Source organism: Lagenorhynchus albirostris, chromosome 4 (genome assembly GCF_949774975.1).
Source record: "Lagenorhynchus albirostris chromosome 4, mLagAlb1.1, whole genome shotgun sequence".
Taxonomy (NCBI): Eukaryota; Metazoa; Chordata; class Mammalia; order Artiodactyla; family Delphinidae; genus Lagenorhynchus; species Lagenorhynchus albirostris.
The window spans coordinates 81,439,281-81,464,311 of record NC_083098.1 but is presented as its reverse complement, the minus strand read 5'-3'; positions in this window follow the sequence as shown (position 1 = coordinate 81,464,311).

The window sequence follows — 25,031 nt, the reverse complement described above, 5'->3', positions numbered from 1 at the left end:
TTCAGCAATTCCCTAGCCCTTTGCAATCTCCTCTCCTTTCCCTCATCACCTTTCCCTCTGCACCTCCCTGCAAGGAGCTGCCTCACCTTTTCTTCTGTGCCTCAGGTAGAATGGTCTACCATTCATTTTCACCTAGTCTTAATTTTAGAGAGCACTGTTTTGAGACGGGTTAGGGGAGGAGATGATAAGCTTTCAATCTGCAAATGAGAGAAGGGAAGGGGGAATCTATTCATCAAGGTCTGGCCCTAGAAAGTGCTGTCTACAAGAGTATTAGTGGATTGACTATCTTTTTTTTTTTTTTTTTGCGGTACGCGGGCCTCTCACTGTTGTGGCCTCTCCCGCTGTGGAGCACAGGCTCCGGACGCGCAGGCTCAGCAGCCATGGCTCACAGGCCCAGCCGCTCCGCAGCATGTGGGATCTTCCCGGACCGGGGCACGAACCCGTGTCCCCTGCATCGGCAGGCGGACTCTCAACCACCGCGCCACTAGGGAAGCCCAGATTGACTATCTTTAATATACCCCCTGCAAATAAGTAAAGTAAAAGTTTACAGCAGTTCCCATCACAAGCATATAAAATAAATTTGGGGTTTTCACTTAGTGACCTGCACTGAGGAAAAACAAATATTATGTCCCAGACAAGAACTATCATTGGCCTATTTATGGACAATTGATGCTGTCAGTTCTCTGGTGGCAAATGCCCTCATCTGGTATCTTAAGCTGCTGGCCTAAGCAACACAGGAAGGAGCACCATTAAATGACAGGATTCCCTAGCATTGAAGAAAATTACACAACATGTATGGTCTAGTTTTGCAGTAAGACTGTACTTATGAATAATTGAGAAGACAAAAATTCAGACCACAAAAAGTTAAATACTCTTGCTTTGAAAGTGCCTTGCTAATGATAGTTAATATTTTATGATGATATTAGCATGCAAAATGTACTGGCTCCATTCTAATAAAAACATGCGAAAACGTATATTATAAGGAAGCTATAGTATCATGGTTTTATTGAGAAGTTTACTATTATGTTTGCCATTCAACTATTATGACCTATCATGTACACGGTCGCTGTTTGGAAAAATGCACACCATTAGTTACCATGATAAAAGTTGTACACATCTCAGTGAATGACCATAACCATGACAGAAAGCTTATTCAGACTGGAGGACAATTGAACCAGCAGTGTAAAATTTATAGACAAGGGACAGCACATTTTCTTTAGAATTCTTGAGATGAATGAGGATGTTGGTGTATTTCAGTACTGAGAAATTCATAAATGGAGTTTGGTACATGTGTCATTATTTTTAAAAATTTCTGTTTGGTTTCAGATTCCTTTTAAGTTATTCCATTTTATTTTCATCCTACTGGGAGAGTAACAGAAATAATGATAATATTAGCATAATAATAATTGCTGACACTCTCTGAATGTTTACTATATGGTAGGCACCATGCTTAGCCCTTTCCATGGACTCCTGTAGTTCAGGTTCACAACAACCCTAAAGATTAAGAACTTTGATTATCCTCATTTCGTGGATAAAGAAACTGAACTGAGGTATGTTAAGGTGAAATAATTGGCCCAGGATCATACAGGTAAAAATTTGTAAAACCTAGTTTCTTATTCAGGCATTCTGACTCCAGAACTGGTACTCTTAATACTTAACTGGAAATTGTCAGATCAATTAAAGAAAACAGCTAGTTTATACAATGTTAAGTTTGATATGCGGCGAGCAGTAAGGAGGTGTTAGAAGAGCCCATTAACTTTCCCATGTGCTTTTAAATCCAGATTTGCTTAGAGTGGAAATCGTCATGCACTCCTTAGTATGTAGGGCATGACCCCATTTAAAAACTGGTTTCCTCATTATGCTGGAGGGTTTGAAGTACCTGTACTCCATTCAAACCAATAATAGTCTCCAACTATAATAGACCCTGGTGAGTTCTGATTAACCTTTTCATTACAGGTTCACATATAGGATAAAACAGCAACTGCAGGAAAGCCATTAAGTGCAGTAATAAGTTATGCCAGCAGGAAAGATTCAGCAACTTTCAGAATAAATTATTTCTCAAGTAAGAGTGTTTCTGGAATAGGCTATGGCTTCCCTTTCTTTACAGTAGCACATCCATTTTCAGTAAGGATTCTTTCTGGAATTAATGTTCCTGCCAGTGCTTTAGTAAACGGATAGATGTATGTATTGATATCTGTCTGTTTGGGGGCAGGAAACTACAAGACCAGTTCTTCTTCAGGAAAATAAGCAATATCTGTGTGTGTGCTTTGTATTTACCTATTTACTTATCTCTCTGGAAAAACACATGTTTATATAAAATCATTTTGAAGAATTATTTTCAAATCTTTAAAAGACTTTCAAATTCAATATAAAGAGAAAGAGGAAGAGTAAGTGAGTAAGTAAGTAAGTGAGTGAGCATATGAGTGACTGAACAATAGTTTGTTCCTGATACAATATTTAGACCTGAAATAAAACAGTGAAAAAAATCATGGACTAAAAGTCAAGAACTTATGGTTTCCTGACAACTCTACTTGGATTCTTTCTCTTGATTTCTCCTTAGATAAGGTTTTTAAGGTTTTTCTTCCTTTGGTCTCTAGCTGCTCTCTGTTTTTCAGTGGTGCACGGGATTAAATGTGCACACCGTGCCCCTCCCCCCAGTTCATATGTTGAAATTCTAACTCTTAATGTAATATTATTTGGAGGTTGGGGCTCTCAGAGGTTATTAGGTCATAAAGGTGGAGTCCTCATGAATGGGATTAGTGCCCTTTATGAAAGAGACCCCACAGAGCTCTGCTGTGTCTTCTACCTTATGAGGACACAGCAAGAACCATGGAGAAAGGTCCTCAGAAGATATTGAATTTGCTGGCTCTTTGATCTTGGACTTCCCCGGACTAAAAGTGGGAGAAATAAATGTTATTTATAAGTCACCCAGCCTATGGTATTCCGTTATAGCAGCCTGAACAAATGAAGACAAAAGGAAATGAAGGAAAACATAAGAAAAAGTGATTCCTTTTACTGCTGAACCCAATCCCACTCCCAAGGCTTTGTCTTGTGAAGTGTGTGGCATTGCCCTGTGATCCATGATGCCTTTTCGATTCACTTTCAGTCAACCGTAAATAGCTTATTTCCTGTTTTCCTGAATTGCCTTTTGGTTTTAGGATTTCAACACTGGGGCCAATGCTAAGGAAGTTACCCAAAGAGATCAAACTATCTTGTTTTAATGTTAATAACTGAACTAACACTTTTGGAAAAAGCCAAACAGTAGAAATCAGATTTTGTGTTTATTTGAGATGTATGTTATTTACAGCAAGTTATTCAGAAGCCTAAATACTGAATAACTTTTTGTTTATGTGTTTAAGCAGCCCATTGGTAAAGAGTTCTTTATCAAAATCTATAATCTCTTCCCTTTAATTAACCAATTCTGTGGATATTTACTGCTGATCCTGGGATTGTCAAACCTGTGGGTTTTGCTGGCCCTTTATGTTGAACTGCTCAAGGCAAATGCCACTTCTTGGAGTTTGTATGGTCTTCATCTGAGCAACTGGGGAGTGACAACAGAGAGTGAGAGTTCAACCTGCCTTATCCGTAGAAAGAAGTTTGTGGAGGTCTGAGCTAAGTGTCTATGATTTACGGGGAACTGCCTAGGAGCTCAAGCCACTGTGTTTCTTTTTATAGCATAAGATAGTTCTGCCGGCACATTTCCCCCCCAGCTCATGCATTGGCAGATACTACGTTTTTCATATGGGTCTGTAGACACATGAACTTGAAGCCTCAGCAGCAGTAAGGGCATATGTAAAAGTGCCACACAAACTACAGGAAAGTCAGTAGAAACTGGGTGAAGAAAATTTTCCCATATTCAAGGAATGTCCTCAATAAAATACCTCCCGGTGAATCTTAGTGTTAACCTGGAAAGCTGGCTCTTTTGATTTCTCCTCTTTTGCAAGAGATCTGATTTGATTCTGTGATGCAGAAAAAGTCTGATCTTAAGCTTATGTCTCAAGGGCACTTCCACGGTGCTTGAATGCACTCGTACTGCTATCTAGGCACTCAAGGGCTCATAAAAAAATTCTGTGCAACAAAACCCCAAAGTGGAAATGTGAAAAGAAATCATACAACATTTTAAGAAGCAATTCATCATTCCCAGTGGCATCTAACCAGATATTAATTGTCCTGCGAGAAAGAACAAAGCTGTTCCTCAGTCAAAATATTGAGTCTCATACTGGGTTACAATGTTATGCATTATTTATCTAAGTGGTGTCTAGAAATGAAATAATTGTTTGTAGGATTCTATCACCACATACAGCCTCACGGGTCTGACTCATTCCTCTGACTCATCAGCCCCACACTGTTCCCTTTGGGTAAGTTAGGCAGAATAGCAGGATATTGACCACTGAAACAATTTTATGGGGTTAACTTTCCAATTAGTGCTAGATGAAATTTCTGATTTTTTTTTGGCGGTACGCGGGCCTCTCACTGTTGTGGCCTCTCCCGTTGCGGAGCACAGACTCCGGACGTGCAGGCCCAGCGGCCATGGCTCACGGGCCCAGCCGCTCCGCGGCATGTGGCATCTTCCCGGACCGGGTCACGGACCCGTGTCCACTGCATCGGCAGGAGGACTCTCAACCACTGCGCCACCAGGGAAGCCCAAAATTTCTGATTTTTGAAATGAGTCTCTTGTGATCTCACCAATGAACTACTCTGCTTTAACGAATTCACCACAAATATATTTAAAAAGAATTCTACAAAATAATTTGCAACACTGAATAGTAAGGCATTATGGAAACTTTTGGTGTGACACTTCTGATTTTAAGTTTAAAGGTATAATTAAATGCTATTGTTTCTGCAGTAGCACATACGAGCTAAGTAGATTTTAGCACCACATTTGATACATTAATAAAAGATTCATAATGGAATTGTTGTCAATATTTTTCTGGAGTTAGAGAGAAGAAAGTGTGTCCCTTAAGGGAAGATGAATATCTTCTTATTTTTTCAATCTTTTTTAGTTAAGTGCTATGCTTGCTTAATTATACCAATGTGGCTTCCACTTTAAGATAGACACTAGTGTTGTACACGCTTACAAGGATGTAATTGTCCTCATTTTAAAAATGTAAGGTTTTATTATATGATGCTGTAAGTATATATTATATGCAGAAAAACTCATATGGAATGGCAGCCTTGATTTTTAAAACAAAATTTAAAGCATAATGAGAAAAATGAAAAAGGATGTCAATTACTCATCCATTCTCAAGCTGCTGTTATTAAAATGATTCTAATGATACTGAAAATGACTCCATTTCACCACTAAGAAAGATGCATTCTGCTATCAACCTACCTCATAATCTTTCCAGATGAAATAAAATAAGCCAGTTAAACCTTTATCTAGAAGGAGGAAAAAGCTCACAAATTTAAATGCTTTTTCATTTCAAAGCAAGATGTGTTGCTAACACCTAACATATTTTCTTCCTATTCTCAGTTTGCATATATGGAGAAACAGTCAAAATTTAGGCCATTTATTTATTACATTTATTCTGCATATGTTTACTGTGTCCCAGGCATTACTCCAACACTTCTGATCAGATAAAATAGACAAAAATCTTTTTCCAATGGAGCTTGCATTCTTTTGCTTTGTCTTAAATTGAACCAAGATGGAGAATAAGACAAGGCAAATTTTTACCCGTCATCAAATGGCCTTTAGATGAGCAAAAGGGCACTTGACAGTCACACCAGTCAGTATTTGGGGAAATCATGGGAATTTAACAGCACACACACCCACACACACACATACGCACATAACACACACAAATGAGTATATGTAAAGATGTGTGTACATTAATTATCATATATGCATATCTATATGCTTATTATTTACTTTAAGGCTACAGTAGCCTTTTAATCATTATATAAACCCTTGAAAAATACATATTTTATAATAAAAAGCACCCTGTAGAATAAAAAGTATTATCAGAATATTTACACCCTGTTAAACATGTTTCTGTTGCTAGTTAATATTTATTTAAGAGCTGTGATGTATTTAGTGAAAGATTGAAAAAATCAATACCATCCCTGCTTCTGGCATCTGATAAAGTGTAATGCAATCCTTCTCAATGATTTACACATTCAAATCCTGTTTTCTCATAAATTGTTGTAAGCTCTTTGCCTACTAGAGCAAATGTTGTGAAACACTGTTCATTTTTCCCAGAGAATTATAAATCTAGAAATAGAAAATATAGGATATTAAAAAAGAATCTTTTTTTTTTAGAATTATGAATACAATCATTATATGCTGAGGGTAATTAAGCCCTGGGCATGTGTTAGCAGTTATCCTTGGCTGCAGAAGCCATTTGTAATTTTTTTTTGTGAAGCCCATACAATTTGTCTTTATATCCGGAAAGTTAAAGCTTCATGGAATTAGGTGAGCACTGAGATACTCAGAAGAAACCTATTTTTAGGTAGAGAAATTTGCCACTCTCTGGCCTTCCACATGTTTATTGTATCATGTACCTGTGGTGGATACACAGGCTACTTGCAAAAAATCTATTTCATGGGTAAAATTCATTGGTAGCCTAGATTACAGGATTAATGTTAATACTGGGTCCAGTTATAAATCACTGAATGGTGTGTGGGTGGATCACAGATGGGGGCTTGAGATGGAGAGGACTATGTTTTAAGGAGAAGGCTTGTTTCCCAATAGTGAGAACATAGATGTTGTTGAAAGACCATACTAGCTTCTCATCCCAACTCTACGATGTACTATCCTGTGATCTTCAGCAAGTCATTTAATCCCTCCGAGTCCTGTTTTCTAATTAGTAAAATGTGGATGATAATCCCAGCCTTGCAGAGTTGTTCTGAGGACTTGCTAAGAATTTAGTAAGCTTCTTATTTCTTGTGTAGTCAAGTTTTGTTGACAGCAATAATCTTCCTTCTCTAAAGGAAACCAAGAAGGTACAGGGGCAAGGAGGAATTTCCGGTGCAGTCAGTCGTCAGAGCAGCTAAAGAATGGTGGTGTTTGCTTTATTCTACACTATCTTTAGGATTTGTGGCATGAGGTTCTCACCCTCAAGAAACAGAAGAACTTGGACTGAGGTTAGACCTATCCCAATCTTGTAGAATAAGAGTGTCCTTTTAACCTAGAAAATGGCAGAGTCAATCTCAGATTCAAAACGCAAGTTCTTGATTTCTAAATTCACTAAGAAATCTGAGCTAACACTCTATTAGTTTTCTATTGTCACAGAACAAATCACTACCAGCTTAGTGGCTTAAAACAATATATATTTAATATCTCACAATTTCCAGGGGTTTGGAGTCTGGGTACCACTTTGTTGATTCCTCTGCTCCAGGTCTCACAAGGCTAAAATCAAGATGTCAGTCAGGCCTATAGTCTCATGTGAAGCTTAAGTTCTCTTTCAAGTTCATGTGGTTGTTGGTAGAAATCAGTTCCTTGCCAAAGTATGACTGAACTCCTCAGGCACTAGAGGCTGGCCCTACCATACGATGTTGACAGCACGGGTGTTTGCTTCTCCCTGGAGAATCTCCTACTGCACCTTCTTTATAAGTCCCTCCTGATTAAGTGAGGCTCACTCAGGGTAATCTCCCTTTGATTTACTCAAAGTCAGCTGATTAGAAACCTTAATTATATTTGCAAATTCCTTTTAGCTTTGCTATATAACTAGAGTTGCCAGATAAAATACAGAACACCCAGTGAAATCTGCATTTCAGATAAACAACAAAATATGTGTATATATATAAAATATATGTATACATGTATTTATGTATTTGTTTATTTACTTTTCTGAATACACCTTGTCCTTCCAAGCTTTCAGTCTACATCTTTTTAATAAACATACTGCTTACTTTCTGGATAACTTCCAATCCCTCAATGTCTGCCTATTTTTCCAGTCCATAGATCAAAAATTCTAAGTCAGACCAAATCTAGGTGTTTTGTTTAGTAGACAAGCTCTATTTTTCTTCCGTCCGTCCCTCCCTCCCTTCCTCCCTCCCTTCCTTCCTCCCTTCCATCCTTCCTCCCTTCCTTCCTTCTTTCCTTCCTCCCTCAATCCCTCCCTCTCTCCCTTCTTTATTTCTTTCCTCCTTTCTTCCTTTCCTTCCTCATTTAGCCAGAGCCTACTCCCTCTAGTTGTCATTGGCCCTGTCTGCTCCTGTTTCATATTCATTCCTAACTGCTCATTTATTTCATCTCTCCGACCCAGAAGGCATTCAAGTCTTTATCCCTGTTCCAGTTCATCGGTGTGTCTTGCTTTCACTTGCCTCCCTACACAGATAGGAGAACCTTATTAGCCATGTTGACATCAACAGTCCTTCAGACCTTGAGCCACTTCTTTCTTTGTTGTTCTCTGGTGCTCTTCTCACTTCCCAGTACCCCATCTCTATCATCTTCTATGGATAAAGTTACTCAATTCTTAACATTGTTTCAATGACTTGTGTATCTCTAGCCAATGCATTGCTGTCAGTGATGAGATGTGTCTTTCTTGGCTAGCATATACACCACAGGGGTCTAACCTAACCATTTTTATCTCACCTATTTCTCTCTCCTGAGAATGGTCCAACCACAATAACCTTGACTTCCCAATTTGCAGCCTTAAAAGTAGTTCTCCTTCTTTACCTATCTTCTCTCTTTCCTTTTTGTGAGTGAGGAAGATTGTCCATCCTCATCTCCATGGCTAATCCTTGGCCTGGACTCTCTTATTGCTCTAATGTGATTTGAGAATTAGAAGAAATGTTTTTTAAATCCTGCTTTACAAATATCTGTCTCAAATCAAAAATTCTATTTTTTTTTTTTTTTTTTTTTGCTGCACAGCTTGTGGGATCTTAGTTCTCTGACCAGGGATTGAACCTGGGCCCTCGGCAGTGAAAGCACGGAGTCCTAACCACTAAACAACCAGGGAATTCCCTAAAATCCTATTAATGGAGTTTGATTGGTCCTAATTTCAGGTTTTGATCTGAAAATTCATATATTTGTCTAGGAGAAGAAATTCTTTGTGGCTTACGTGTCCACAGTGCTCCTTTTCAAACCTCCAGTTGGGCAGTTGTCACTGTCACATCTAGTTATCCTGTGTCTTTATATATCAACTCCACTCCTGGTCTGTAATCAATTCCAAGACCAAAGACATGAACTTATTAATGTTAGCCCCAGTATATGATGCTTAACGCATACTTGGATTTAATGAGTGATTGTAGAAGAAATAAGTGTCAAGTTGTTTTAAATACTTACACTAAAATGCATCATTCCTTACACGTTTTGTATGTTTGGTTCAGAGTTTTGGTGATAGTGTCCAAATGAATATGTGTGCTGTTCCCCATGACTTGACAGATCAGGAGAATATACAAGTGTAATAATAATCTTTTATTAACCAGTTTAAAATAATGAATTATTAAATAATGATAATTAGTAACATTTGCTGGTAATTTTTCATGAGTCAGGATATGCTCTAAGTGAAAAGTTGGCCAACTATAGCACAGGTGCCAAATCCAGCCCACCAGCTGTGTTTGTACATCCCATGAGATAAGAATGGTTTTCAAATTGCTGAAAACAAAATCTAAAGAATAATAATATTTTGTGACTAATATTTAGATTTTGGTAACCATAATTAGTTTTAGTTTTATGAATAAAATACCTGTGATTTTTCTCTCTCTCTCTTTTTTGCAATAATTGTTTATATAATATCCTCAGGTTTTCCTCTTGGTCCACAAACCCTAAAACATTTACTACTAGCTCTTGAGAGAAAAAGTTTACTGACTCCTATGCTACATGATTGACATTCTGAAAGAGGCAAAGTCAGTGGCCCACACTGATGCAGTTAGTATGTAAAATTCTGGCTGGACCAGAATTTTAATTCAAATTAAGTGATTCGAAATTCTTTTAACTTAAGTACTCACTAAGAGGGATAGTTTTTTATTGTCCTCATACATAATAATGCATAATCTATTGAGAAAACATGGTCACTGGTCTCCCCATGTATGTGCAAAGACATTCTCCAAAGGAGTTGATGCCATTTTTCGGTGGCCTTTGTCTTTTTTTTTTTTTTTTAGTACTTATATTTTTATTTTGTTTACTTATTTTCTGTATTTGCCACTAGACTATAATATGCATGACAATAGGAACCATATGCATTTTTTTCACACTATATTCAGAAACTAGAACAGTACCTGCATGTGGTAATGCTCAATAAAAATCTGCTGAGAGAATAAATATATAAATGAAAAGAGGAGTTTTAAATTTTTAAGTGGTTAAATCTGTCAGTCTTTTCCTTGATAACTTTTGTTTTTCTTTCTTTTTTTTTTAACATCTTTATTGGGGTATAATTGCTTTACAATGGTGTGTTAGTTTCTGCTTTATAACAAAGTGAATCAGTTATACATATACATATGTTCCCATATCTCTTCCCTCTTGCATCTCCCTCCTTCACACCCCCCCATCCCACCCCTCCAGGCGGTCACAAAGCACAGAGCTGATCTCCCTGTGCTATGCAGCTGCTTCCCACTAGCTATCTACCTTACGTTTGGTAGTGTATATATGTCCATGCCTCTCTCTCACTTTGTCACAGCTTACCCTTCCCTCTCCCCATATCCTCAAGTCTGTTCTCTAGTAGGTCTGTGTCTTTATTCCTGTCTTACCCCTAGGTTCTTCATGACATTTTTTTTTCTTAAATTCCATATATATGTGTTAACATATGGTATTTGTCTTTCTCTTTCTGACTTACTTCACTCCGTATGACAGACTCTAGGTCTATCCACCTCATTACAAATAGCTCAATTTCATTTCTTTTTATGGCTGAGTAATATTCCATTGTATATATGTGCCACATCTTCTTTATCCATTCATCTGATGATGGGCACTTAGGTTGTTTCCACTTCCAGGCTATTGTAAATAGAGCTGCAATGAACATTGTGGTACATGACTCTTTTTGAATTATGGTTTTCTCAGGGTATACGCCCAGTAGTGGGATCGCTGGGTGATATGGTAGTTCTATTTGTAGTTTTTTAAGGAACCTCCATACTGTTCTCCATAGTGGCTGTACCAATTCACATTCCCACCAGCAGTGCAAGAGTGTTCCCTTTTCTCCACACCCTCTCCAGCATTTATTGTTTGTAGATTTTTTGATGATGGCCATTGTGACTGGTGTGAGATGATATCTCATTGTAGTTTTGATTTGCATTTCTCTAATGATTAATGATGTTGAGCATTCTTTCATGTGTTTGTTGGGAATCTGTATACCTTCTTTGGAGAAATGTCTATTTAGGTCTTCTGCCCGTTTTTGGATTGGGTTGTTTGGTTTTTTGTTATGGCCTTTGTCTTTTGAATGAAAGCCAGATCCGCTGCTTCACCCTTGCCAGCTCCTGCCCTGGGCTTATGCTCACGGCTTGGGAGTGGCTGGGAGGGAAAGTGCTGAGCTGTGGGATTGGGACAGCTGCTTTTGCAGCTTCAGATCCTAAATGCTGTAGTTTCACACCAGTGTGCCTCAGCACTTCTTAATTGTGAGCTATAAAGTTCTACAGCTGTCTCTGTCAAATGTGTCTAGATTCTCACAAATTCCTGGGGAGGATGATTGGTGTGACACTAAGACACATTTTTTACTCACCCCCTAAACTCGGTTTCTTTTTAGCTAAAGGCAGGCAAAGTGTTCTTATTCTTCGTGAGTTCCAAGAGCTCCTGATTCTCTTCAAAGACATGATCTCAGAGTTTGACATCGATGGTAACCCCTCTCTCCTTGTGTTTACCTATGGAAATGCAAGATTATTGAAGACTAGATTTAAAGATTCCAAATCTCTCCCACAGAGCCTGGGATATTTCCAAATTAGTCACAGTGGCTAATGACATCATAAGAATTACTCAAAATATATGTATGGACTGAACATCAGTGATGGCCCTGGCTTTAACAATGGCTTGGTAAGTAATCCACTCAACAGACGATCTTTAATGAATGAGCGAACACACGTATTAAAGAAAATATCAAACTATGATAAAGTCAAAGTTATTACCAAAGATTCCTGATTTTCAGTTACTTAAAATATGGATTAGTCTTTTGGGATTCCCAAAGAAAGTAGATTTGAAGCTTTATGTTTAAATAATATATACTTTCAGTTACTGATTGATATAACACGTAAGTTCATATGTAACAAGAAAATACCATGATTCATATCATGTTCTCACGAATGTTACTGAAATGTAATGTGATTTGTCAAGACTAAATATTAGACTTTCAATTTTAAGTATTTTCCACTAGAAATCAACACTTTTTATTTTTGTTTTTGTTTTCTTCTACGAAGAGGTATAGGTCATATTGTGCCCCCCTTCTTTCATAGTTATTGCCTCTAATGGTTCAGGATGATAGCCGACTGTCTTCCCCACAAGGAAGCGCCTCACAAAACTGTTGGGTCACATAGAATGTCTTCAGCAATGGCATATTTCTCCAGTACACTCCCTTCCTTATAGATTTCAATTTTGTTACAGATTTATAGATTAAAATCTCAAATTGATTTAGGAAGAGTTGTTAGGATACTTGATATTTTTTAAAGGAATGCATCTGAAAGGCCTCTTCTCTCTTCCATTTATTTGGCAATGTGATCTCATTTTTGGTATCTGGTGCAGTTTTCTGAGTGCAGCCATCTTTGCTTCTCTTGTGCACAAGCTCCTTTATCCTGCTTTTTCCCTGTCACCAGAGCTACTTCTACTGACCACTGACCCCTCCGCCTCAGGCCTGCCTTCAAGCGCTCCTCAAAAACTACTATGGTTTAATTTTTGGTTATTGTAAGTTTGAGAAATAAGACCTATACTTATTTTAATTTTAATTTTTAAATTAACAGTTAGGTTAAACATTTTTATTTTATGAGTTTGGCCCATATATTTTGGAATGATTAACATTTGTTTACTTCACATGTGTCTCTCTCTCCATGATGCATATTTCATACATTAACTTGTTTAATCCTTTGAACTTTTGTTGTAGGCTCACACGAAATGGTAAATTTTGAATAATATACATTTTTATGTTTATGTTCATGTGAGTATTATTTGTATTTGTTTTGTTCGCTGCATTATAAATTCACTGAGAACTTTATGGTAACATTTGAGTTGGAAATAGGGCAACAATTAGATCTAATTTGCCAAAAGTTAATTTTGAACTACAAACTGCTGCCCATTTTTCGTCTTGAGTCCAAGGTCGAAAAAGGAAACACCATGCCATGTTTTCACTGTATTCTAGCATTTTGTATAACCAGAGCTTTTGGGAATCTTGCTGCCTTTATTCACTTTTGCAGATGGAGACATTAATCTCGTCTGAGCGCATGACCAGCTCACTTTCCACATTCTGAATATTTTACAATTTGTGACACAGTTGATGAGGGAGCAGGGAATGGGCATGAGATAGAAGGGAAGCGTTCAGGGTGCTACTCATCATAGTCTTTATATTTCCTAACTATTAAACATGATGAAACCATTTAAACCCCAGTTTCAAAGATAGTACTAAGGAGAACTGACATGAATCAAGAGTCCATTTTCCTTAGAAAGAGTTGTGCTTTCACATAAATTGTTAATGTTCTGTGATGTTTTCATGTATAATTTCGACCTTTCCATTTCACCTCCCCAGTTTGGCTGTCACTCACTGCCAAGAAGAATCGTTAGTTTAAAGTTTGCTTGTTCAGTGTTTGTTCCTTCCTGCTGTTGGTTTTTATGAACTGAAAAGTTTTAAAATAAAATTCATATTTGATTTTATTAAGCCCTCATTTCTCATAAAACCTGTTTTGCCTCTTTCATATTTTCACAGATTAGAGTATTAATGGATAAGCATAAAACTTCAGAGTGTAATTTCTCATTGTATTTTTAAAGGTGACTTTTTTTCAGGTAATGAATTATTTCAAATGACTAGACAGAGTCTTTGTTCCTCTTATTTTAGGAGATCCATTTATAATGCCTATTCTTAAATGTTTATTGGATCTGACCTAATCAATCCATTAAGATAGGAGGATATGCACTATTTTTCTTTTTCTTATTATTACCTTTTGATATTAATTTCACTTAGGACTGGTATCTAATTCTGCCACCTCATCTTCGAGTAGTCATTCTTCAAATCCAGAGGTTATCAAAGTGATAACTATCTAATGAGAGATATAACATCAGTTTTTTTCAGCTGTTCATTCCCAAGCAATGAAATATGAAGGCACTTAAATCATGTTGGTTATTAATGAGGAATGAGAGAGAAAAAAAAAAAGGTAGGAAGGAAGGGAGGGAGGAAGGAAGGAATAACAGTAGAAGATGAAACATTCTAAGGATAGGGTCTCTGGCTCATGGAATAGTGAACGTTTTTTCTTCTTGTCCAGTCTGGTAGCAATATGAACATTGGCTGTGTAGAACTCCATAGCATGCTAGAGCAGAACACTTATAGTGTGATGATTTGGAGTTTTCATCTCGAACAGTTAAGTTCAAAGGGAAATGGATAAATTGCTGACATTGTTATGGTTATTTGCTCATTTCTGGCCTAGAGATACTCTATTTTAGCTGATAACATGCATGATGTTTTTTCTTTTTGCATTTCTGTGTATTTCTACTCATCTTTTTTTTTTGCGGTATGCAGGCCACTCACTGTTGTGGCCTCTCCCGTTGCGGAGCACAGGCTCCGGATGCGCAGGCTCAGCGGCCATGGCTCACGGGCCCAGCCGCTCCGCAGCACGTGGCACCCTCCAGGACCGGGGCACAAACCCGCGTCCCCCGCATCGGCAGGCGGACTCTCAACCACTGCGCCACCAGGGAAGCCCTCTACTCATATTTTTGATATGACTCTTCATGAATCAATATGAAAATGTTAATACCAGAAATATAGGTGATGATCTGCAATCCCACATATAACCAAACACACACACACGTACATATCCCACCCACCTTGGCTTTGTGATTGAATTACAGAATTTATTAAGGGACCTTACATATTATCTAGTGTAGACTGTTCACCACACAAACTTAAAAAAAAGATGTTAAAGAAATTAGATGATTTGAGCAGTTATGGATTAATCATGATCATTTGTGTATTTAAATGTATACCAGTCAGTATACCAGATTGTGATGTATCAGTTTTCTTTTTTATTAATAAAAAATCATCAAACAAATATTTCCAATTATAATGGTTCTTATGGGGAAAAAGAAGTTAAAGGATTAAAATAGAGGAAGAGGGCTTCCCTGGTGGCGCAGTGGTTGAGAGTCCGCCTGCTGATGCAGGGGACACGGCTTCGTGCCCCGGTCCGGGAGGATCCCACATGCCGCGGAGCGTCTGGGCCCGTGAGTCATGGCCGCTGGGCCTGCACGTCCGGAGCCTGTGCTCTGCAACGGGAGAGGCCACAACAGTGAGAGGCCCGCATACCGCAAAAAAAAAAAAAAATAGAGGAAGAATACAAGAAGGCAGATAGCATTATTTCAGCAACTTCTGGACCAATAATTTTATATGTGCATTTTATTCAGGACTCATGATAATTCTATATGGTAGATATTTTTCTCAATTAATAAATGACAGAATTATTGTTCTGAGGGATTAAAAATCTTGCCAAACGAAAAAAAACATTGTTTAAATTCAAGTCTGTCTCAGTTGAGAGTTCATTTTATTTAATAAAATCTTTAGAATTTAAAACATAGGAAATAATAATTACATTGATATATACTTTTTATATTTTCCCATAATTCTGTATTACCCACCAGTCATTTATTTAAAACATATTTTTTTTGGAATTTACTACTGGTAGCCTCTATACGATGTGCAGAGGATAGAAAAAGATCTTCTGTTCCTTGGAGCTTACCATATGGTATTGATACTCATGGAAGTATGGCAATATGTCATAGGAGAGGTATAAGTGATACAATAATTCAAAGGTGATTCAAATAATCACTCTATGTTCTTAAATCATCAGTGGTTTTCATGGAAGAGATGGCTTCTTTTTTCTGACTGCAAGCTAGTGGGCAAATGACACTCCGTGAGAGGGGATGGCATGAGTCAATTATCAGGGGTTTGAAAGCAGAGAACATATTTAAGAAGCCCTGAGTACAAAATCTGACCAAAGTGTTCCTACTGTGAAAAAGTATATCACAAAACTATTCTGGTTAGATAAGTTGAGATCATATTCCAGGGGTCTTTGATGCCATGGCAAGAGTTTTAAGTCTTTTTCAGTAAGCAATGCAAAGGCACAGAAAGTTGACAAGAAGTTGTAGTTTAATCTGATCAGAATTGGTTTGAAGCCTTTCTCTAACACTTAACAGTTGTACAATACAGATCCAATTACTCCGTGTTTTTGGGTCAGTCTTGGTTTCCTCATCTGTAAACTGTAGAATAAAATGCCTTGTATTAGTCACCCCTTGCCACAATAATGCTAAGTAACAAACCACCCCAAACCTGGTAGCTTACAATCATAAGTATTTGTTCTCATGCTCACAATATGTAAATGGACTGTATATCATCTGATCCAGCGTGGGCTTCATGAAGCAACTCTACTTTGGTCGCTGGCTGGATTCAGCTCCACTCCATCTGTGTTTGTTCTGGAGCCCAAACTGAAGGGCGACAGTCGTCAGCAATGCGTAAGGATCTCTTGGAAAAAGATTCGAGATAGATATATGCAGGCAGGAAGTATATTGGGGAGGCTCTTGGGACCAATATCTGTGCAATTAGTGGGAAATAAGATTGGGCAGGAGAAAGAGAAGGACTCAATGATGTCACAACCAAGGTCTTAGCTAATTTCACTGGATGTCTGGAGCTAAGATCATGCATCAGAGTAGTACAACTTGCATGGATATCAATGTCAATTCAGACCCCATGTCCAATAAGTCCTTGAATTATCTGGGTATTATTCTGCATTTCCAAATGTGTAATTACCATTACAAATCTTTTAAGAAAAGACTGAGGAAATTATTACAATATTCTTCTGCTGTGTGGTTGCAGTGTCCTTCCTCCCTGGGGCCTGGTGAGTTCAGTATTTGTGTATTAGGACCAAAATCTGGCTCAGGTCTGGAACGAGAGAAAATATTATGACATTCTTTGGGGGCAACTGCTCCCTGACTCCTAATATTTCCTCCTTGATTGCTTATAATTTGCATAGATTCAGCAGTTCCAATAATGGCTCCCTATTTATTTCACTCTGATGAAAATTTTGCTCTATGAACTATCTCCATAATTCTCAGTGGGTCAAGCCCCCTTGATGATTTTTACCATCTTGCTACTCATTTTGATAATTGAGCTCATCTTACTTCTGACAAGCAAGTCCTGCTACCTGCCCTGTACTCTTTGGGGGTCCTTTTATATCCATTGTTCCTAGTAGTCTGATTGAGTAATGGCATCGTTTACCATGAGACCTGGCCTACAGGGGTGATATCACTGAACTGAGAGACAGTGACCCTCTCACCAGCACATCCCTTACTGCTTTTGCAAATTATATATCCTCTGGGCCCTACCATTAAATATTGTCCTCTGGTCTTAGATGCTTACCCACTTTAACATCCCACATTTCTGAGCCTTTTATTTCTTTATTCCACTATTAGCCATGACAATTTAGATTACTACTTCACTTAGTGTGGCCCGGGGCTTTTTCCACACTTCCAAGAGCCATCTTTCAGCATGCCTATACCATCTCCAAAAGACTTTACAGGGTTTTTAACTTATATCATGAGACAGTGCTCCCAAATCAGTGTACTTTTATTCCCAATATTCCTTGGTCCAGCACCCTGAGAATCCAGTCCATGTGTATTTTTGTATCTTTTATGAAACATGTTGGATAAATCTATGGTTCCCTCTGGATGTAGTCTCTTTCCTTTATTTGCAGGCCCAGTTTCTCCAGCTGGGTTATCTTTTGACTTAACATAAATGACTGGCTTAGTGGCCAAGAGCAGAGGTGGAGGGGAGCAGATCCTGAGTAGGGGGTGATACATTTTGTCTTGTAGGGAAGAGGTCTCTGAATTGTCTTCAGTCAGTGGAGGGAGAGAGAGAGGAAAGGAATGTGGTAGCCCTTAATAAGGAGGAGTGGGCTGCTTTTGCAAGCTCATGTGGGGTTCATAGGAATCTAAAGTTTCAACATTTTTAGCTGAAAAAACCCAGATGTCCCTATCCCATGTGTCAGGGTTCCATTCTTTCCCAGTTATCATCTTGACTTTGATATAACAGATCTGCCTTGGTTGGAATTTCAGTTTTCCCTACTGCATGCCTACTCTTACCATTAATTTCTGTATTTCATCAACATTCTCTGACAACCCTCTGCAGGAGATAAGAATTTTGTTGACTTTCACACTTTAGGTTAATAGCCCAGTAATAACTATCAGCTTTTTAATTATCTTCTTTCCAGAGCATGAATCTAGCTTAGTGATAGCCCCGGGATTCCATTTTCTTTAGAGTTACTATTTCCCCCAATAGTCCTCAAATACCTACCTAATACACTGTATCAGTTAATGTATTATCTTCCACTGTTGTATCATCTCAGTTCATCACCAAAGAAAGTTTTAACAATTGTCCTGCTACCATGCTCCAAGGGCATTTTATGCTCTACCTACCACCATTTATAAGGTACTCAGCTCCAAAATCCCATTTTATTTCTTGGACCACCCCTGCTTCCAGCTGTCACAGGTTAGGTTCTTGGGGGCACTCTCTGAGCTGGGGGCTAAAAGGTGGGAAGCAAGACTAGACAGAAAGAGAAGTTGAGTTGTGATGTATCCCCAACAGAGGCTTCTGGTGATCTTATGGGAAACTCCCGAGCTCTCAAGCTGGGAAGGCCCATGTTGGGGTGATGGAACTAGGCCTTTTTACCCCTGCATTGATCAATCATTACATAAGCACAGCCCCAGGAAGGAAACAAAACCTTGGGAAAAATAATTTTCTTCACCTGAGGCAATTCTGAAAGAGGGCTGACAGCTAAGGCACATCTCCTGGCAGGAATCCTAGCACCTGGGGGGAAAAATACCTCTGATGTTATTTCTGATGGGATTCGTATCATGGCATGCACCACCATCACTGTCTCCACTACTTTCATTCTAGCTCAGAAATCACCCCACGGCTCTCAGACTTTCCTAATCCTCACTCCACCAAACAGCTCTAGCAAAGGTCACCAATGCCCTCCTTATGACTGTTCTGGCCAAAAACACTGTGGCTGAATTATTTCCTTGGTCTGACCCATCCCAGTGTTATTCTGTCTACTTGGTAGCAGAATATATGAGTTGGGGAGAAAACAGCCTGGCTCCATGTAGAGAAAGGAGTCTGTCTTTATTGTAGGTGATTCCCTCATAGCCCATTATGCACATTTGGTCTTAGACTAACCACATTTTATTGCATTCTTTTGCATATGTGTGTTTCCTACTAAAGACTAAAATTCTTAAAGACAGACATTCATATTTCTATTCTCGTCAACTATTACAATTGCTAATACACATTATGCTAGTTTCCTTTTCCCTTACCTCCATGGTAATAGTACCCAGAATGAGAACCTCCAGATGAACACCAATGAAGATGTTACCACAGTAGATCAAGTGACAAAAATTAAGGATAAACTAGGATGTGACAATGGAGACAGGAAAAGCAATAGGTAAGAAAGATAAAACAATTGATTTGACAGGATTTTTAATTTTATTTTATTTTTGGCTGCGCCTTGCGGTATGTCGGATCTTAGTTCCCTGACCAGGGATCGAACTCATCCCTCCCGCATTGGGAGCAGGAAGTCTTAACCACTGGACTGCTAGGGAAGTCCCCTTGATGGGATTTTATAGTGGATTCTCTATCATGGTTTAGGGAAAGGTAGTGGGAACAATAACGATGTTAAGGATGCAGAGAATGCAGGAAGACTGGTTTGGTAGCGAAGGAAAATGATGAGCTCACTTTTGGCCATTTGACTTGAAGGAACTTGAAGGCCTCAATTTGAAAATATCTAGAAATCTATTGGAAATGTGAGACTGGGCATTGGAAGGTAGAGAAATCAGCACCAGAAACATACATCCAGAAGTTATATGAATAACGCATATAATGGAAACCATTGGTGTCAGTTGCCTAAAAGAGCCTTTGGAGAATACAGAGGAGAAAATCATGAGCTGAACTTGGGTAACACCTGTATGTGAGGACATAGAAAAAAGAGGACACCAAGAAGGAAAGGATGAAGAGGTGGGAATAAAACAAATGTGGTGTAGTATCACAGGTGCTCTTAACGAGGAGCACGTCAAGAAGGATGAATCAGCAGAAGCAGCAAGGTTACAAGGACATCAAAGAGAATGAGGAAGATGAATAAGGGCACACTGAACTCAGCAATTATTTATCCTAATTCCATTAACAAATATTTTGGAGCATCTGTTTTGTTTCAGACCTTGTGACAGACATCTGTAGATACAGCAAAAAACAAGGTTGATACAGTTTTAGTTCCTCTGGAAATATTATACAAGCATCCTTGAGAAAGCAGTTTCATTAAAGGGCTGGGAGCTAAAAGGACATAATTAGTCTCACAGGCAAAGCTTTAAACTAGAGAGGTTGGATGTCTTTCCTAGATTCTCTCATCTGAATTCCACTACTTCTTTCCCCATTATGGATGATGTCAGGCAGTGTTTACTTATTTTACAAATGAAGAAATCAGCACTGAGAAATTGACCATCTTGCCAAAATTGTAAAGCTAGGTAGTGACAAAGCTAGGAAAAGAATTCTCATTCTACCTTTTCTTTTATGTTGTGTTTTCACTGTGCAAGTCTGAATATTATTGGAATTCGAAGCAATTGCTTAGAACTTAGAGGTTTAGTATTTCTTATCAGGATATCATTTAAGTTATTTCCATATTTTGGTTACAAATGAAACATAAGAAAATAACATCCACTTACCCTGCTAGGCACTGAGATTTATTGGTGAGGAAAGAAAAACAGTCCCTGAATTCACAGATAATAGTGAAATGGGGGAGAAAAGAAAAAAATAATTTCACAAGAAAAAAAGAAAGGCTGTTGAGATCTTTGAAGAAAGAATACAGATTAATATTTGTACTTTATTATTATTTAATCATTTTATACAAATGTCTGCTAATCCATGCTTACCTCTATTCAGGCAAGCAGTTTATAGAAAAGTTTACTTTTTGGACCCGTTAGCACATTAATTTTAAAGCAGCAGATTCACTTAATGACCATTTACCCTGATGGTAGTATAGAATTCTTTGTCCTTATACAGACTATATATCATGTGAGTTCACACTAAAAACAGAACTCATTTCCCACACCCCTCCATTGGTCCAGAATAACATAACTTTGCATTCCAAGAATTAATAATATAATTGTAATAATCTATTTATATATTATGGATGATATAAATTTGTATACAGTGTGTTTACTTTTATATAATATATACTTATATATAATTTATATAATGTTATATAATAATAGTTGATTAATTATAACAATTAATTATAAGCCCAGGGTTTTAATCCATGCATGCAAACACTACCTATCTCTGCTTACCAGTAACTTGCTGGGTGCTATGAGATACAAAGAAGCCTAAGTCCCAGGCTCTACTCTGGAAGAAGGCTCAGCTTCAAGAATATCAGGATATGAGGAATTCCATAACAGGGCATTTTGCAGAGAAGTGAAATCTACTCTACAGGGGATCAAATTAACACAAACAAAAGAAAATCATTTTAAGGAGATCTGTTTCTTAAAGGCATTACTTCTCACTGAGTACATCCTGAATATAACTTAGTCACATCTGACCTATTCAGGGTCATCTTTACCCACACCGCCCAGTGCACATGGTGTTAAGCACTGTCTGAGGGCTTAAGAGGCAAAGTATAGAAGTTGCTTGTACCTTCCACAAATAACTCCAGTCTATTGGATCTTTAGTTTTTTTTTTTTAAATGTCTATTTATTCAGTCTTCTTTTATTCCCTAAAGTAGGAAATAAACACAAAGAAGTGACGTTACCCAAAATCAAGTACCTTAGTGACTATATCAGAATTAAATTCCAGTTCTATTTTTTTCTGCCCTGTTTTCATTATATAAGTCTAGTTATTTATTTCATGAACTACTATTGGACTGCTGTAGTAGGGAATCTCTTCACTTAGGTAAGTATGCTTATCTATACACCAAGTCAGTGAATGTTTGAGGGTTTTATTGGTAAGGGTCACAAAGAGTTAACAAGATTTTTTGATGATGGCAGACGTAGAGAATGGACTTGAGGACACGGGGAGGCAGAAGGGTAAGGTGGGACGAAGTGAGAGAGTGGCATGGACTTATATATACAACCAAATGTAAAATAGATAGCTAGTGGGAAGCAGCTGCATAGCACAGGGAGATCAACTTGGTGCTTTGTGACCACCTAGAGGGGTGGGTTAGGGAGGGTTGAGAGGGAGATGCAAGAGGGAGGGGATATGGGGATACATGTATACATACAGCTGATTCACTTTGTTATATGGCAGAAACTAACACACCATTGTAAAACAATTATACTCCAATAAAGATGTTAATGAAAAAGAAAGAGTTAATAAGTATTTAAAGGCAGTCTAGTAGAGGGTCTCCCAGCATACCATAACTAACAAGTTAGTTTCAGTAAAGGCAAATCCCCAGGAAAGGTACTTCTTAGTTATTGGCTGAAGCTATTAGCAACCAGAAGGTGGCAGTAGGGGCGATGAGTGTTGTTATTTAAAGCAGTAAGACAGGCTATTCCCTGAAATCCATTCTACGTGGTCAGATGCTTATAGAGTTCAGACCATGATCTGTTCCAGTGGGAGCAGCACTGCTTTCTCTGGACAGATGAAGAGAACAAATTAGAATATAAAATACTCAACTTTTGGGACCCAAGCTTCCAGCCTCCCCCCTTGGTTCAATAGTTGACTTGTAATAAGGACACTTCCCGGGCTATGGTTGTTGAAGGAATAAATGTGCTATTTCTAGAGTAAAATTTTCTACCTGACCACTTATTCTTGGAATTAGATGCTAAAATATATTATCTTGTGAATGATAAATAATTCATATGATGTGTCATATTATTCAGGGTTTTTCTATGAAACACTGACACTATTCCATTCACTGAAATCTTAATAATTGTTGCTCTTAATACACTTGGATCAACACAACCAGGCTGAATATTTCTATAAAAATTATTTTTCCCCCAATTTAGATAGCTACAGTTAAGTCATTTAAGAAGTATTCTATTATGAGTTTCTTGCTTAAAACATTATTCCATGAAAAATTTTTAATAGTGGTACAAATATCTGGAAACCCACAGTGAGAACTGACATGGTAGTTCAGGATTTTCTTATGATAACAGTCGTTTTAGGAAATCAGAGAGGGAGGTGATTCTATCACTAGAATGAGGGCATAGGCTTACAGGGTGACCTGACACATTTTGGAGGGAGTAGACTAAATGAGTATTTGTAGAAACAGAACAGAGGCCAAAGGAATTTAGTGACCTAGATTGCACTGCACTGTTTTGAATATCTGATCATTGTATTAGATATAATAGACTGCATTAAGATGATATTTAAGAGAACGTACTTTGAGCTACTAAATTAAACAGATACAGGGATGTTCTCCAAAGCTCCCCAACTCCCACACACAATGATTAGACACCATCAAAACACTGCCTTTTTTTCCTTAATTAATCTCTACTGCAACTCATTTTCAACATTATAGAGGGAAACTTTCATTTTGACTTTATAGATGCGGTAGTACAATTACTCATTGATTTTTCTGGCAAAATAAATCTCGTACAGATTTCAAATTAAGAAAGTCTTCAAACTTCACACATTTTAGGGTTAATTTAGTTTGGAGAACTGAAATTGGGAAGAAGAAATTATTGGGTTTTAATTTTTCTTTTAACTTTACCTCTGTCATAGGTATATTGACACCAGTAATATATGATTAAGATATTCCATAAATATTTATTCAGTGCCAAGTCTGGTCTGATACTATAGATTTAGAAATGAGCAAAACAGATAACAATCTTTGCCTTTTTGGAGCATACTTTTCAGTAGAATCTTGTTTGCCTTGTCCTTTTGAGATTTGAAAAGCTTTCCCACTGTTTCTTTCCATCTATTTAAATTTCCTTAAAGGATAATTGGGCAGGAATTATTGGTAACAGTTTTTACAAATTATGAGAACAAAGCCTAAGTGAATTCCCCCAAAGCACACACATGGCAGACAACACAGTATTTTTCCCTAACCTTAAATAATATTAAATAATAAACTAATTCTGAGCGATACAATCTTTTTCTTTTTGCCTTAAAGTCTTAGTATGCAGTGCTTTTATTTGCATGTTGAAAATAGAATGCGATACTTGGAAGCAGATATCTAGTGAATGATTCTTCTACTTATATAATGTTAAGTGTGGGCTGTAGCTCAGAAATGGCTATACCTCAAATAAATAAATGATGAGCTACTGCCCTTAGATATAAGATAGTGATTCTTGTCTAATAATGACCATGATTTATTCTACTAATAAACATAATTCAGTGGCTCTTCCTAGGCACTTCAGACTCCACATGTGTCCATCTGAATGTAGCAGATTGTGGCGGACTGAGTATCAATTGGAAAACATGATGGAACTGAGCAGAACCCTGCACCCCTCCCCCTCCCCCGTCTCAAGAACACAGTCTCATCCATGTCTGCTGCCTCCTGTGTGTAGAAAAGCTGCAGTCTCCCAGGCCTCCCTGAGTCACAAAAGAGCAGGCTCAAGCAGCTAAAGATTAGGACAATAGAGTCACAGACTTAGTGTCTGATGCGCATTCCTGAGTTGTATTACAGATGCTGTAACTGCCACCAGAGGGAAAAGTCTGACTGCGTGAAGACCAGACCACAGCCATGACATAAACTGCTCTATCTTGAGCAGTACTGAATCTGTGGCTAGCACAATTCCAAGATCTGGCCTTAAGAGAATGGGATTAACACTATTGTCCGTAATAATCTATATCTTTGTAGGCATCAAAATAATTGTAGCTTGCTCTGCTTGTATATGTAAATGGGCAACTACAACTGTCAGCAGAGATGCTACAGACCCGTGTCGACATCTTCCACTCTACGAACACAGTGCCCCATGTCAGCATGAAGAAGAT